Source organism: Peromyscus eremicus, chromosome 10, assembly GCF_949786415.1.
Source record: "Peromyscus eremicus chromosome 10, PerEre_H2_v1, whole genome shotgun sequence".
In the NCBI taxonomy this organism is placed as follows: domain Eukaryota; kingdom Metazoa; phylum Chordata; class Mammalia; order Rodentia; family Cricetidae; genus Peromyscus; species Peromyscus eremicus.
Window position 1 is genome coordinate 1,280,041 of NC_081426.1, and position 15,226 is coordinate 1,295,266.

A 15,226-nucleotide genomic window follows, 5' to 3' on the forward strand; every position below is an offset into this window, starting at 1 on the left:
CTTTAGGGTTTTTTTTTTCAATATAAAATCAAAATTTTTGAGACAGGGTCTCATGTAGCTTAGGTTGGCCTCAAACTTGCTAAGTAGCAGAGGATGCCCTTGTACTCCTGATCCTCCTGCCTCCAAGTCCTATATGCTGGGAGCACAGGCTTGTGCTACCATACTTGACTCTTCATAACAATTTGATGTTGAGGAAACTTTCCTTGCTAAATAGGAGTTAAAAAGAGGGCAGTTTAAGAATAAATAAAAATTAAGAAAATGTATTCAGGTTTTAAAAAATCTGTTCTGATTTTGAAGGTTAAGGCTATGGTCAGTATGAAAAAAGATAGGTTCTACTTGGTTTAATATAACAAGGGAATAATTAGAGTATCATTTTTTTTCTAAACCAAATGGTTGTAGTAGACAATGTTCTTGTTTACACAGATCTGGTTTCAGGGGTAGTGACGTGACTTACTTTGGCATATGAAAATGGGGAGGAAGAGACTGAATGTCATTTGTTAGCTGCTGGCACCTAACCCTCTATCACGGGCTTCTCTTATGGCGAAGTGGAAGCACTCACTGACATGGAGGCGCCCTAACATTAAAGTGTCCTGGTGTGCTAAGCTGGCACATGGAAGATAGCTGCCCAGAGAGCCCCTTTCAACCAGAGCTGACTTTATAAAGCAATAAATTGACCTTTGTTGATTTAGGGACCTGTATGTTTTAAGATTTGGAAGTTTTGTATTATCGCTTCATAACACAGTCTACAGTTACTAATACATGTTAACGACATTCCCCTCCATATTTTAAATGGAAAGTTAAAATGACAATTTATATCTGCAAAACTTTTGTGATTTTGAGTGCCTCTTATTCCTGCTAGAGACCATGTAGCTAGAGTTTTCCTGCCTGGCCCACAGTCAGGGCAAATCTCTCTCACCTGCCAGTCCCACAGCCGCTCAGACCCAACCAAGTAAACACAGAGACTTATATTGCTTACAAACTGTATGGCCGTGGCAGGCTTCTTGCTAACTGTTCTTATATCTTAAATTAATCCATTTCTATAAATCTATACCTTGCCACATGGCTCGTGGCTTACTGGCATCTTCACATGCTGCTAGTCATGGTGGCGGGTGGCAGTGTCTCTGACTCAGCCTTCCACTTCCCAGCTTTATTCTCCTCCTTGTCCCGCCTATACTTCCTCCTGCCTGACTACTGGCCAATCAGTGTTTTATTTACTAATCAATCAGAGCAACACATTTGCCATACAGAACATCCCACAGCAAGACCAAGCCTAGGTACAGAGCTAAGTCACCAAACTCTTTACAAAACTTTCATGATAAAATATTTCTAATAGGCATTGTGCCTCATGCCGGCAAGTCCAGCACTCAAAAGGCTGATGTGGGTGTATTGCTGTGAGTTTGAGACCAGCCTTGGCAATAAAGTAAAATCCTGTCTCATGAGGCAAAAATAAACAAACCCCACATTGTTTCTCTGGAAGACACAGCCATATATAATCACAGGGTGTTTTTTTTTTTTTTAAATAGAAAGTAGTATGTTACAGATATGATAAATTCTAGGTTCCTTTTCATCAACCTTAATTCTAATGCAAAGATAAAAACTTTTACAAAACTGCTTCTGAGATATTTGAGGATATTTTGTCACCACCACTAACTGAAGTTTTAAATATTTCTTTTTCTAAATATTTGCCTTTTGCAGAGATATCGTCTCAAAAAACATCTCCAGGTTTAGAACTGGTCTCTCCTGGGTGATTTTTATTTTCCATCAACAGACAAGAGTTTGGAATGGTGAGGCAAGTGTTTATAGTGAGAGTCTGAATCCATGCCTTTCACACTTTTTTTGTACTAATTATTACTGGTTGTGGGGGTGGGGGCTCCTTTTTGAAGAAAAAAATAAGGCTTAAGTGGGGGTGGAATGGGAAGAGGAGATGAGTCATCCATCAAGAGAAAATGTGTTTAAGTTCCTGTTATCTGTGATTCAAGGAGCACTCAGGTGTTACCATTTCACAATCCCTTTGGAAGAACTTAAAGTGAGGCATTTCCCAGTATTGATGTGGTTTTCTTTAGTGATCTATTAACAGTGTGGGTGGGTGATGCCAGCACCCACCAATAGACCTGTGAAAGGGAAACAACTTTTATTTCTAGTGAATTTCCTTCATTACTCAATAAGGGTAGCAGCTTCCATGTGGATGCTGTTTGAGTCAGTTCAACAAATACTTTTTAGTACCTCTTTAGTAACAAATAATTCAAAAGAACAAATGGACAAAGAATCCTACCCTTGAAGGAACTGACCTGGCTGTGTTATCAACCTTCTGAGGAAAATTACTTGCCTTCCTCAACTTTTTGTATATAAATCAAAAGCAAACATTGGTACGAAATCCAAACTGATAGTAAGACCCCGAAATGAACAGTCATTCGGTGTGCTGTGACAATTGAATTTTGTTTTATTTTAACACTAAAATAAGCAGCCATCAGCCTGGGTTGCTTTTAAGCTGGTGAGCAGATCTTTAGGGAACACTGCTTTGGGTTTTTTTTTTTTTTTTTTTTGGTTTTTTTTTTGGTTTTTCGAGACAGGGTTTCTCTGTGTAGCTTTGCGCCTTTTCCTGGAACTCACTTGGTAGCCCAGGCTGGCCTCGAACTCGCAGAGATCCGCCTGGCTCTGCCTCCCAAGTGCTAGGATTAAAGGCGTGCGCCACCACCGCCCGGCTGCTTTGGGCTTTTTAAGTCAAGCACCAATTTCCCTTGAAAAGTCCACAGTGCTGTGTTGGGTATTTTACAGAACCGGAGAAAGCCAGTTTCTCCAGATCCTGTTCTCCAAAGAGCATTTCTATTCGTAGTCATGATTCACCATCCCTTTCCTCCCTTGAGAGCAGTTATAGGATTTCTGCACAGCCTGGGAGATGACACGGTGGCCAGTGGGCCGGTTTGTGAGGGCCAGTTGACATAAATTCAAGAAAACCTTCAGTGTCATAAAATGGAAGTGAGAGAACACCAATCTTCATGCCATCTCAGGGTCCTCCACAGCAGCTGGGAGACCTCACTCCCAAAGATCCAGGACAGAGCACCTGGCCTCAGGTTAAAGTTGAGCCTGTGCTTGGCCATGAGGCAGGAGTTGGATAAACCACTTGTAGGCTATTGCCAGCTACACTGGTGGGAAAAGGTGAAAAAGCATTCACCATGGAGGAATACATTAACCGCTTGAAGAAATACTCGTGACTGGCTCCAATGCCCAAAGCTTCGCTCGGAGAGGTCACCGTAACCCTTCTCCAAGCCAGACATCGTCACTGACCTCAAACCAATCAAATGATGCACCCAAACCTCCCAGTGCAACTCCTCCTCCACTGCGTTCTAAAGGTGAACATCGCGGGCGAGAAGAGGCTGCACAAGTAACCGAGAAAATTAGCCTGTCTTTTTCCATGGCGATAATCGAATTAGCCTCAAATTAAACGTGTAATTGGCCTTCGCCGGATGCAGGGACAAAAGCCCCCATTGTCCTATGGCTCCCGCGGTAGCGGCTGCAGCCGTACCTACCCCGCCCAGGCCCGGGGCCGGGGAAGCGCCGGAGCTCGGGGAAGGGGGGGGGGGGGGGGAGGGAGCGTGCACGCGCTTGCCGTTCCGCGCATCATCCGAGCCCGCGCCGGGTGGGCAGCTGCCTGGCTGCAGGGCTGCGCGCAGGGCGGAGGGCGCGCGACAGGGAGGAGCCGCTGAAGCTTGGGAGGTGCCGGAGGCGTGTGCGCGCTCCCGACGCTGAGCCTGGCCGCGCCCGCCCCGCGCTCTCTCTCCTCCCTCCTCCCCGCCCCGCGCCCGCCCAGCCCCCGGAATCAGTGCAGCTGTCGCCGTTCAGGCTGCGGATTCCTCCAGTCCCTCCCCCGGCCGCCTCTCCTCTCGGAGCGAGCGCGCAGCCCCGCGCAGCAGCGCCCACTGGTCCCGTCCTGTGAGCCCCGGCCCCAGCCGCAGCCAGCCCCGCGGAGTCGTCTCCCCGGCCCACCCGCCCGGCCGCCGAGGAGCGGGAGGAGGACGGGACCCCGGCGCCCCCACCCCACCCCCGGAGGTAGGTCGGGGTCCGAGGCAGGAGGATGCCAGCTCACCCGAGGCTGTCTGCGGGGGGAGGGGGCGGAGGAGGGGCGCGGGCCGGGGCGCGTGACGCTGCTGCTGCCCTGCGCCCCGGAGGCCGTGGGGGCGGGGAGGCGGCCCTCGGGGCGCGGCGGGCTCCGCAGTGAGGACGCCTGCCACCGGGCTCCGTGGGCCCTGTCACGGGGGTGGGTGCCGAGTGTGGGGTCTCCCAGGGGCTCTTCTAGGCTCTGTGCGTAACGGCGCGGGGCTGCGGCCAGAGTGGTACGGGCTGCGCTGCTGCAGCCTCGCACGCCCCGCCGCCCCCGCCGCGCCCAGTCCCGCGCCCGCGCAGGGCTGGGGGAGCCGCCCTGGGGCGCCGCGCCCGCCTTGCCTCCTGCCATCCAGTCTTCAACAGGTTAGTGAGGGCGCGAGGACCCTCGGGCCCTGCTTGGGGTAGGTGGCCTGGAAGCTCTGGTCACCGGCGCAAGGCAGCCGCTCCGGGGGAGCCTTCCCTTTGTTTTTGTGACAGGAGAGGTGCCAGGTGCTGCCGTCGAAGGGGGGGAGGCTGTACGGAACGCGTTGCCCGTTATTTTTGCAGTCAAGCCAGAGCAGATAGTGAGGAGAGGGACGTGTGGGAGTGCTTCAGCAGAAGAGAAAATGGATTCGGTGCGGGCTCTTTGGGCGGGGATGTGCGTTTTTGGCAAGATGGATGGCTTACGGTGCCCTCTCCGTGATGCAGCACAATGCAGCAGTATCGCAGCCTCCGGGCTTCTCGCCGGCAGGGCTTGGCACAGCCACCCGGCGCCTGCGGCCCCCGCCCGGCCCCACCCAGGCCCAGAGCAGCCCTTTGCCTGCGCCCAGAACTGCTTCTACCTTGTCATGCTGCTGTGGCGAGATGTGGCATTGGGAGGAGCAGGTCACCTAGGGTGTGAGGGGGGCAGCCTTCGCTTTGGGGGCGACTCTTCCTGCCCCGCCTGTTGGCAGTGGGGGACAAGGCGCGCCCTGCAGCACTGATGCAGGCCAAAACAGCTGTCCTGCGGATGCGGGCGGGCGGGAGTCTGATGCTAACCGGGGACCAGCACTGGAGGGAGGGGCTGCAGAAGGACACGGCCCAGAGGTGTGCAGAGGCTGTGGTGCATTCGGTGTGGATTCCCAGCTTTTCTGTGCATCGCTCATAAACCGTAGCCACAACCCAGATAGGCATTGATTCCATCATTTATGAAAAGTTGGTGATTATTAATTAGACCGTCACAGTCATGACGTTATAGTTCCTTGTCTATCTTTGGTCATTTCTGAGAAAATGGATTTTTCCCCTAGGAAACCATCTTTGAAGAGAAATGATTTTTCATTTCAAATCATATGCTTCTAGAAACATGCATTAAAATATAGCATTCCATTGGTTGTTCTAAAAGAAAATTTTGTGATTCTTTTAACCTGCTTTTTAATTTGCTTTTTCTGCACAAGTACAATTATTTATTTGGATTCTCTGTTAAGGATTTGTTGATAAATGTCATGATTGATAGCAAATTGATTGACTTCAGAACCAGACTTGTAGGTTCAGGTAGTTAAATCAACCCTCCAGGCATGACTTATGGGGTTATGATGGTTACTGGCTGCACTTAACGGTTGTTTGTATGTATTTTATGTACATATTTTCATAGATATTGCTGAGGACAGGGGTTGAAGCCTCTGCTGTTGGTATTTGGTTCCCAGGGTTATTTAAGTCTCCACTGGTACACAGGAAATGTCCCTTTCTGTATTTCATTTATGAGGCATGAGGTGGCAAGTGAGATAAATTTCAAATGTCACCCCAGGCTGTCCCAAAATGTAAACGTGAAAGGCAGACTTCAGTATGCTGACTGGAAGAGAAGGGCAGCCTGCTTTTGTTTTGTTTTTAATCTCTGATGAATCTGTTAGTGTAGAGTAGAACCGCCTGTATGTAATCTGTGGTGTGTGTGTGTGTGTGTGTGTGTGTGTGTGTGATGTGGTAAGTGTGTGCTGTGGTTAGTGTGTGGGGTGTGGTAGGGTTGTATGTTTAGTGTGTTTGTGGAGTATGTGTGGTGTGTGTGTGTGTGTGTGTGTGATGTGGTAAGTGTGTGGTGTGGTTAGTGTGTGTGGGTGGTAAGTGTGTGGGGTGTGTGTAGGGTTGTATGTTTAGTGTGTTTGTGGAGTATGTGTGGTATGTGTAATATATTATTTGGAGCCTCCAATATTAGATCAAAGATGGGACTTTGGATCTGAGCTTCACGGCTGTGCTGGCTGTCTAAAACCATGTTGCATAAAGATTTTTTGAGTATAGTGTGCATGGATTATGCAGACATTTTGGATTTACTACGTTGTAAAAAAAAATACCCTGTGTTGATGTCACAGGAGGTTTAGCTGTCCTAACTTCACACCAGCTGCAGACTCTGTTGGTTTAAGCACTTTGTGACTGTCATCTCTGCAATGATGAGAAGTCCTGGGGCGGGGAAAGCACTGTCCCTGGTCATCTGTCACTGGTGAGAAGCAAGGAGGGAGATCATCCTGAGCAGAAACCTGACACCAGCAGCTTTTTTGGAGAATTTGGTCCTTTTGTCTTATTATGAAGTGTGACTTTCCATGTGGAAATACTATTTTGAGATAGAAGGACTTTACTACAAAACAGATTTAGCTAAACATGAGGGGCAATAACCTGATGTATTTTTAAAAAAAAATAATTTTGAGCTTTTCATTTTAAGATCCTATTTTGTACTTAGTTGTTTTTGAGACAGGATCCACTGATCTAGAACTCAGGGGCTTAAGTGATCCTCCTGCCGCCTGGCTAAAGAGTGTATTTTTAGCGATCACCTTACAGTCCAAGTTGTTGTTAGTATTTCTGTTAACTTTCTGACTTTTGTGCTCAGGAGTGATACTCCTTTAATTAGATTGAGCTCTCACCAGCAGCTGTCTTTAAGAGGCCTTTTCTACTACTCAGTAGATTTCCTTGTGTAGCCCTGGGTCCTTCTGCAGGTTATAGGCATGCAGACTAACCTTCCATGAGGAAGGAGCCAGGGTCTCAGCTAAAACTACCACTGTAGCTCCGAGGATTCCTCTCGTAAGCTTTCAGACTATGCATTTTATCCAGCACCTTTTCTTCAAAAGATCAAGTTTAATTCTCTGATTTTCTTGGTAGTCGTTATATTGTATTCAAGATTATGTAGTATAAGAATAACATTTTTGTAACTAATGAATAAAACATTCCAATTGGATAGACATATATTTTCTATTTTAAAACAATCTCTTGGGACTGAGCCATGGCTTCATGGTTAAGAGTATCCACTGCTCTAATAAAGGACCATTTGAGTTTGGTTCCAGCACCCATGTTAGGCCACCCACAACTGCCTGAAACTCTAGTTCCAGGGAATCTGACTTCACGGGCACACACACACACACACACACACACACACACACACACACACACAATTAAAGAAAATCTTTTTAAAAAATCATCTTTGGAAACGGTATTTTGATATCATTCATTCATGGACCACCATTAATAGAATCCCTCAGTAGCTTGTTAGGATTGCACCCTATGGAATCTACTCCAGAACTTTCCAGTCAATCTCTGCATTTTAATAAAATATACAGAATGTTTGGACATTCAGCTAAGGAACTCTGTCCTGCTCTTTCAGAATGTCAAAAGCTTCCTGTGAGTGAAGGTACAAACCTGAAAACCCGAGTTATATTTCCCAAACCCATGAAGTGGTGGGAGGAGAGAGCAGACCCACAGAGTTGTCCACATTGTGACATGCCCCTCCCCGTCATACACACATACAGACATGAGGACTAATCAATTTTTAAAATTTCAAAGCTTCCTTTATGCTTCCTTTTTATGCTGAAGTATGTCTGGGCATGTGTATGCACATGTGTTTCTTGTCACTAGATGGAGAAATCTGGATAGTCCTGTTTATTATTGGTTATCTAGATTAGTCAGTATTTTGCACTCCTTCCTAAAATACCTCTGAAGTTTAAAAATCAGTACTACCTGAAGAGAACTTTGAGACAGTGGACCTGGATCCTGGAGAGCTCAGACCCCCTGCACTCTTGGCATTTAGTCCTGCCCAGCTCTATTCTTTCCTTAGAACTGTTTTTCCCAAATTAGTATTGACTACTGAGTAGTGGATGAAAACTATTAACCTTATGCTACCTTGTGAGTGCCTCCCCCTTTGTGTCCATTTTGTGCTTATCATTTCTATGTCTGTGGATTAGCCTTCTCTTGAAAGTCTTATTTGTATATTTTTAACTTTAAATAAGCAAAGTTATATTTTATATATCTTCTGACTTGCATTTTAAGTTAATATCTAGTCCTAGAATTCATAAATTTTGCTCCTATACTTCACTCTTCCAGTGCTGGTCATAGGTATTCTATACAACCACAGCTTATTCATCAGTCTACTGTAGGTGGATATTTGGATTGATGCTAGGTTTGGTTTTTTTGTTTGTTTGTTTGTTTTTACTGCTGTAAAAGGGCAGATGTGAGTGGCTTGAGTACCTGTCTCTTAGTATACATGTGGCAACGTACACACCATGTCTGTCCAAGAAATGAGGGTTACGTCATCTTCAGCCTTAACAGATGGTGCCAAGTTGTAGCAGTTGGATGACTGCTCTCGGTTTGTAGACATTTCGTTTACTCTAGAACCTCACCATTAGTTCACTTCCTAACTTTAAAATTCGTAATCCAGTTGATGCTTGTGAAAAAATTGTTTTATTTGCAATTTTTTTGATTACTGAGATCGAGTATTTCTGTTATTGACCGTTTGGACTCTGTGTTCTGTAAAATGTTCAGTCTTTAGCTCGCATTTCTTTAAAATGTTTCTTTGTTGATTTGTAGGGCTTCTGAAGGTACCTTGTCCACTCTTCCCTTGTAGATGAAACATTACAAATATTACTTGCTAACTTCTGTTTTGGGAGAAAATCTAATCATTTCTTTTCATAAATTTGTAATTTAATGAAGTCAGAATCCAGGTTATTGAGGATGACTTTGTTGCTGCAGAAATTTTTCCTAACCTTGGAAAAAGCCAAAAGGTCTGAGCCCAGATCCTAATGTTCTTGTTCATTATCTATGTGGCTATGGCTAGGTGTGGGTGCACCTCGCCTTGGCCTACTTACTTTCTTCATCCGAAAAAACAAATACTACTACTTCCTCATCTCGTCACCATGAGACACCAGTGCAGAGTGCTGAGCACATAGTAGGTGTTCGGTTCATTTGAATTTCCTCTTGGGAATGCCTAATCTATATGAGCTACTTCTTTGATAATGCTTGGCAAAAAAAAAATTTTTTTGTTTTACATCAGAAGAGCTATTAAATTACTCTAACTTCTGTTTTTTTGTAGAAGGCTGTGTCACCAGTGGAATTTATGTATTAACACACGCTGTAGTGACCACTTGCTAGAAACAAGCCTTTAATCAGTTTAGGTTCTAATATGTGAAAGTAGCATATTTCTTCATAAACTGTTCTTTTTACCCAGTAAGCATTTATACTATTAATGTTCTCCATTTGCAGCTACTCTGAGATTACTTTGCATTATTAGTTGGATTTGGTAAATAGTTCTTGAATACATTCTTTTGCCCGGATTTGAAAGTATGTTGGTAGTATTGCATGACTTAAATTTGAAAAAAAAAATTGTTTTATTTATTGTGTGTGAGTGTGTCTGTGTGTGTGTGAGTACACACGATGGCATGCATGCAGAGATCAAAGGACAACTTGTAAGAGTCAGTTTTCTCCTCTGCCATGTGGGCTCTAGGGACCAAAGTCAGATCATCATGGTTAGAGGTAACTGCCTCTATCTGCTGAGCTATCTCAAAGGTCTGCATGGCTTAAATTTGAATAAAAGTTACTTTCTAAATCCTAGAACTATACATAAATTCTAGTTATGTACATATATATATATAATGTGTATATATGTATGTATATATGTGTGTGTCTATACATATATATGTATGTGTGTATAGACACACACAGAATATACTTTATATGTTGTACTCAGAAGATAAAAGACCTTTTATTGAACACATGGGTGACTTTGACAAGCTGCTCATCTTTTGTTTAAATTTTTTCTACCACAAGTAGTATCAATAATGAAAGGATGAAGTATACTAATTTTGAAGTGATTTCCCTGTTCCTCAATTAAATACTCCTTTTTTTAGACCTTGTCACTTATTTAGAGTGTGGGAAAAGATGTAGGAACTGAGCCACAAGGGAGCCTGACATAAACAGTGTCCAGGAGGCCATGTGTCTGTAATGGCTAAGGTCTTTGGCTTTGCAAAAAATTTGTCTCCCTACCCTTTTAGGTGGCTCTTAAAAACACAGTTTTTCTAGTGTGTTTGTTTTCAGACCATGTCTGAATATTCAGGTGCCACGTGTTTTTCTGACATGTTCTTTACCAGCTTGACAGTCTTGAGGGAGGACATGTTTCCCGTCCCTTGTCCTGTTTGATTAAAGGGAAGGGAAAACCTACATTGTTCATTAAAGTACATTTATTTTGGTCTGTGATACTTGGTCATTTTCCATTGTATTTTTTAACCTGGAGTATATGAAAGCTTTTCTGAGGATTATTAATGGTATTAAAATACTCACTTTTTTTCTTACCACTTTTTAAGTACCCCAAATATTTGGTACTGTCTGCTAGTGTACATGATGTATTGAGTTTTTCCCCAGTGGTTTGTAAAGAATATATGCTTTCAGAAATGCATAAATTAATATATCATTGTAACAAATACAAAATATAGAGCTGGTAGATAACTTAGTTGGTAAAATGCTTGCCACGAGCGTGAAGTCCTAAGTTCCACCCTCCAAACCCATATGAAAAAGCTTGTAATTTCATGGCTGAGCAAGAAGGGACGGGTGGATTCTCGGTGCTTGCTGGCCAGACAGCCTGCCCTAATTGGTGAGCTCCAGGCCAATTAGACTTTGTTTCAAAAAGTAGTGTGGCTAGAGAGATGGCTCATCAGCTAAGAGCACAGGCTGTTCTTGCAGAGAACCCAGGTCCAGTTCCCAGCACCCACGTGATAATTTACAACTTTCTATAACTCCCGTTCCAGGGGACCCAGCTCCCTCTTCCAGAGGCACACATGGTGCACATACATACATGCAGGAAAAGCACTCATATACATAAAATACTATAAAATTCAATAAAAAGGTGGATGGCTCGTGAGGAACACACCTAGGGTGACCTCGAGGATGTCTGTGTGTGTTGTGTATTTATATGTATGTATGGGGGTTTTGTTGTTTGTTTGTTTGATTTGGAGACATGGTCTTGCTGAGTAGCTTGCTGTCCTAGAATTCCCTAAGTAGCTCAGGTTGGCCTTGAACTTGAAGTAATCCAACTGTCACAGTCTCCCAAATGCTGAGATTGTAGGCATGAGCCACCGTGCCTGGCTCAAAAATATTTTTTAAATCATTTTATTACCAAAATAGTAAGTGAATGCTCCAGGCCATGTGGAAAGTAAAGATGACTAAGTATTCTACAACCAGAAGCAGGCACTTAACATTTTGGTATTTAGTCCCCCCACCCCATCCCACCCCTCATAGCTCACCAACACAGAGGACCAGTCATCAGATCTCAAGCTAAGTCACAGAGGCTTGACAGTCTGTAATCACATGACATTCACTACTCTTGTGTCTGCACACAGCGTGGCAACACAGGCTTGACAGTCTGTAATCACATGATGCTCACCACTCTTGTGTCTGCACACAGCGTGGCAACACATGAATGGTGATTACTGACAGTAGTCAAAACCACTACATGAATACTGTCTGGTGCTGTGTTCTATTTTAAGAGCAGTTAAAAGTGGTAAAGAAACAGAATATAAAATGTATTCATGATAGATATTTCTCTCCAGTGGAAAAATACCAGAAATGAAGTTCTCATTAGGTAATATGTGCTTTTTGTTTTGTTTTGAAAGGAATTCCCATTAGAGTTGGTCAGTTCTCTTGGGAAGTATCTCTAGATGGGTTGGACAACCAACATCTGATTTTACTTTTTGTCCTCAGATTTTAGAGTCATTGAAACAGCTATGCCACAGTGTGTTGCCAATGGAATAGATGTGGTTATTACAGTCTGGGTTTTATTGTAATACATTTTATGACTTTAGCTTGGTTGTAGCTGTTGAAAGCATAGATTAGAGCTTGGTTTTCTTAGGGTCTTTGAATTACTTGAATTCTGAAGATAGCTTTAGATCTAGGATCTGTTTTAATTAAAAGCAATAGACATACTTGATAGGTAAGGCAGTTCTGTGATCCCTAGAACATCAGAGAGATGGCAGGGAATTTTGCTGCCTTGGTCTTGTGGCTGACCCCTTTCTGACACATGAACCAGGGAAATAGTTAATCAAGGGAAAGAATGCATAAATACCTTTTAATTGGAAAATAAAGCCCTTTCCAATGATTTCTGTTGGCACTTTGGGCTTGTTGTTCATCATGTCTGAGATGGTGGGACTCCAGGAAAATGACAAATGATGATGTTCTTCCTGGTTTAAACAGGAAGTGTCTAAAGGGCAGTGACAACTCCTCTCCCAGGTTGATGGGGAAGTCTGAACTTGACTGGAATGGAACTGAGCAGCACTAGGTGGACTCCTTTACACAAATGGGATTCAGAAACTCCCAACCTGATGAGAATCTTTTCTTAGCAGGTGACAGAAACCCATCAAGGGAAATGCTTGATGTTCTGCTGAAACTGGGCAGAGACCTCAGCTGGACCTCTAGGCAGCTACAAATGTTGGGTCTTGACACTAGGGTGGCAGCCAGCCCAGACTGCCAAAACGTCCCCGTGGCTCAGGCTAGAGGAGAACAGGGAGCTGGAATGTGGTCTTGGCTGGACTTGTGAGTGCCTGAGAGCACCTGCCACTATTTTGGGAGGCCAGTGGTGTCCAGAGGTGTCAGTCAGGTGGCATCTCTAAGAGGGCTTCTGGTCCTTCTCACAGTGCTTGATAACTCTATGCTGTCAACTGTCCAAAGACTCCCAACTTATCTCTGGAGTGGAGCTGAGAAAAGGCCTCAGAGCAAAGACATTTAGGTGTCATTTGGGAAGTAAAGACCTCAGCACATAAAATCTACCAGTATGTGGTTAATCATTCTGGTTTGTTTCTGAAGAGAACTTTAAACAGATTTTTGGGTGGTTGTTTTAAAGGTAGGGTTTTTGTGGTTGATTTGTTTGCTTGTTTTAAAATCAAAACCCATGCTAAAGGAATTCTTGAGTTTCCCTGATAATCAGATGGTTCTCACTCTCCGTTTTATTTTGCTTTTGAAGTATTTGCTCCTGACAGCATGAACACCAGTGTTCAGAGGAATTCTAAAAAAAAAAAAAAAAAAAAAAAAAAAAAAAATTGCTTCTTTCTTGAAGGGGAAAAGTTTAGTGAGAGGTCAGGCCAATTTGTTATCTTATTTTAAAGAAAAGTTGTTTTGTATATCAGTTGGATTTTTATATGTATTTTTCTTGTGTTTTATTAGTGTTTGCATGTGTACACTTATTATTAATTGTAGTGTAGATTGTTGCTGGGTTGCCCTCTTGTAAAAGGAAACTTGTTCACATGGAATTGTGACTTGCATGGGTCATACTTCAGAATTGCTTCTCAATATTTTCTATTTTTAAAACAACTAGACATTTAATGTAAAGCATGTATCAGTAGCTGGCCTGATGCCGGAATGTTGGGCAGCTGTACAGAGCAAAAGCCTCAAATGTGCCCATTAGATATGTTTTTTTTTTTTTTGACAGAATGGAATGTAACAGCATGTGGTTAACCATTCCAGCTTGTTTTTGAAGAGGGTTTTATTTTTTTTCCAAATATTAACAATTAGAGAACTTGGACTTTTATAAGATGTATTGCTTAGTTCAATTTTTCTTTTCCTGGTAGTAATGGAGTACATTAAAAACTAGAATTGTCCTTTAAAATACACCCAGTCAATAGAGTGCTTTAAAAGTGCAGGCAGTAACCACCTGCCAAGGACTTGGCGTCCACAGTCCAGTGTCCTTCTTTTGGATTTGGTCATTCTTTTCCCTGTTTGCTCCTCCTTATAGTTGATAAGTATTTAGCCTTTCTTTGAGCAATAACACAGAGTCTTTCTTCTAACATTGTGCAACATTCTGAAATTTTTGGAGGGACCAATGTGAGTAGTAACTTTTGGACTAGGCTGCATCCACACAGATGGCAGTCTGAATTTTTTTTTTTCCCTAGGAAGGCATTGTTCAGAGTGACTTGATGGGAATAAATAGCAGGTTTGTGTGAAATGTAGCATCGTGTTACTTGATGTGTCTTTAGAGATAAATGGGATGTGATTCCAGCAGGGCTGGGTAGAAACATTGGCATGTGTTGGAGAACTGCCAAAAGATTGGGAGCAAGCTATGTGGCAGGCACTAAACAACCTTGGCCTGCCTTAAAATAGCTGTAGGTTAACGGACTAGCTTGAAAGTTGTCATTTTACTTGAGCAAAATTGTTCATTTACCAAGAAGTGGGGATGATTGCTTTTCTCTTTATTTTAGTGCTTTTTTAGATTTTGGTGGTCTTTAAAAGTACATGTGGGCAAGTAATGATTCTAGTATTCTCTATGTCAGTCCTCTTTAAATGTTCATGAACACTGAGACTTTCTCTCAGCAGTAAGGCATCTTGTCCCTCCTCACTCAGAACAACATTCTTATGTTTGTTTGGGGTTCAGTGTGAGTTCAGTCTTTTGAACTAAGCTGCCTCCATGCAAATGGGGGATGCATGGTTTTGCTGGGCCTATCGGTAATACCTTTCCACACCTCTCTTATGCTTCCTTCCCACACTTACCACTTACTACAACATATACTGATTTTCTGACTTAAATGAAAGTTGGGGCCCTAGAAGTTTAAAAGAAAAAGTCTTATATTTTAGATTTATTATATTTAATAAGGGGCATTGAGTATCACCCTGTGGACTCCACCTGTTTTTTTTATATACATATTCATTAATGGTTTGTCTGCAGGACTTGATATTGGCTAGTATTGTATTATCCTGATTAGTTTTTTGTTAACTTGACCCAAGCTAGTGTAATTTGAGGAGTGAAAACCTCAATTGAGAAAGTGCAGCCATCAGATTGCTCATAGGCAAGCCTGTGGGGTGTGTTCTGGATTGATGATTGATGTGGGAGAGTGTGGCCCACTGTGTCAGGTAGTCCTAGGGTGTATAAGAAAGCACACTT

The 15,226-nt window shown here is 43.3% G+C and overlaps 1 protein-coding gene across 1 annotated transcript in view; it reads left to right on the top strand.

Annotated features, from left to right (window-relative positions):
* The first annotated feature begins 3,913 nt into the window (after positions 1 to 3,913).
* Sptbn1 (spectrin beta, non-erythrocytic 1) overlaps positions 3,914 to 15,226 on the top strand; it is a 174,225-nt gene continuing 162,912 nt past the window's right edge. Inside the window, exon 1 of the mRNA XM_059275169.1 lies at positions 3,914 to 4,047. The gene's annotated coding sequence lies outside the window, so the exon portion shown is untranslated. The remainder of the gene's footprint in view (positions 4,048 to 15,226) is intronic.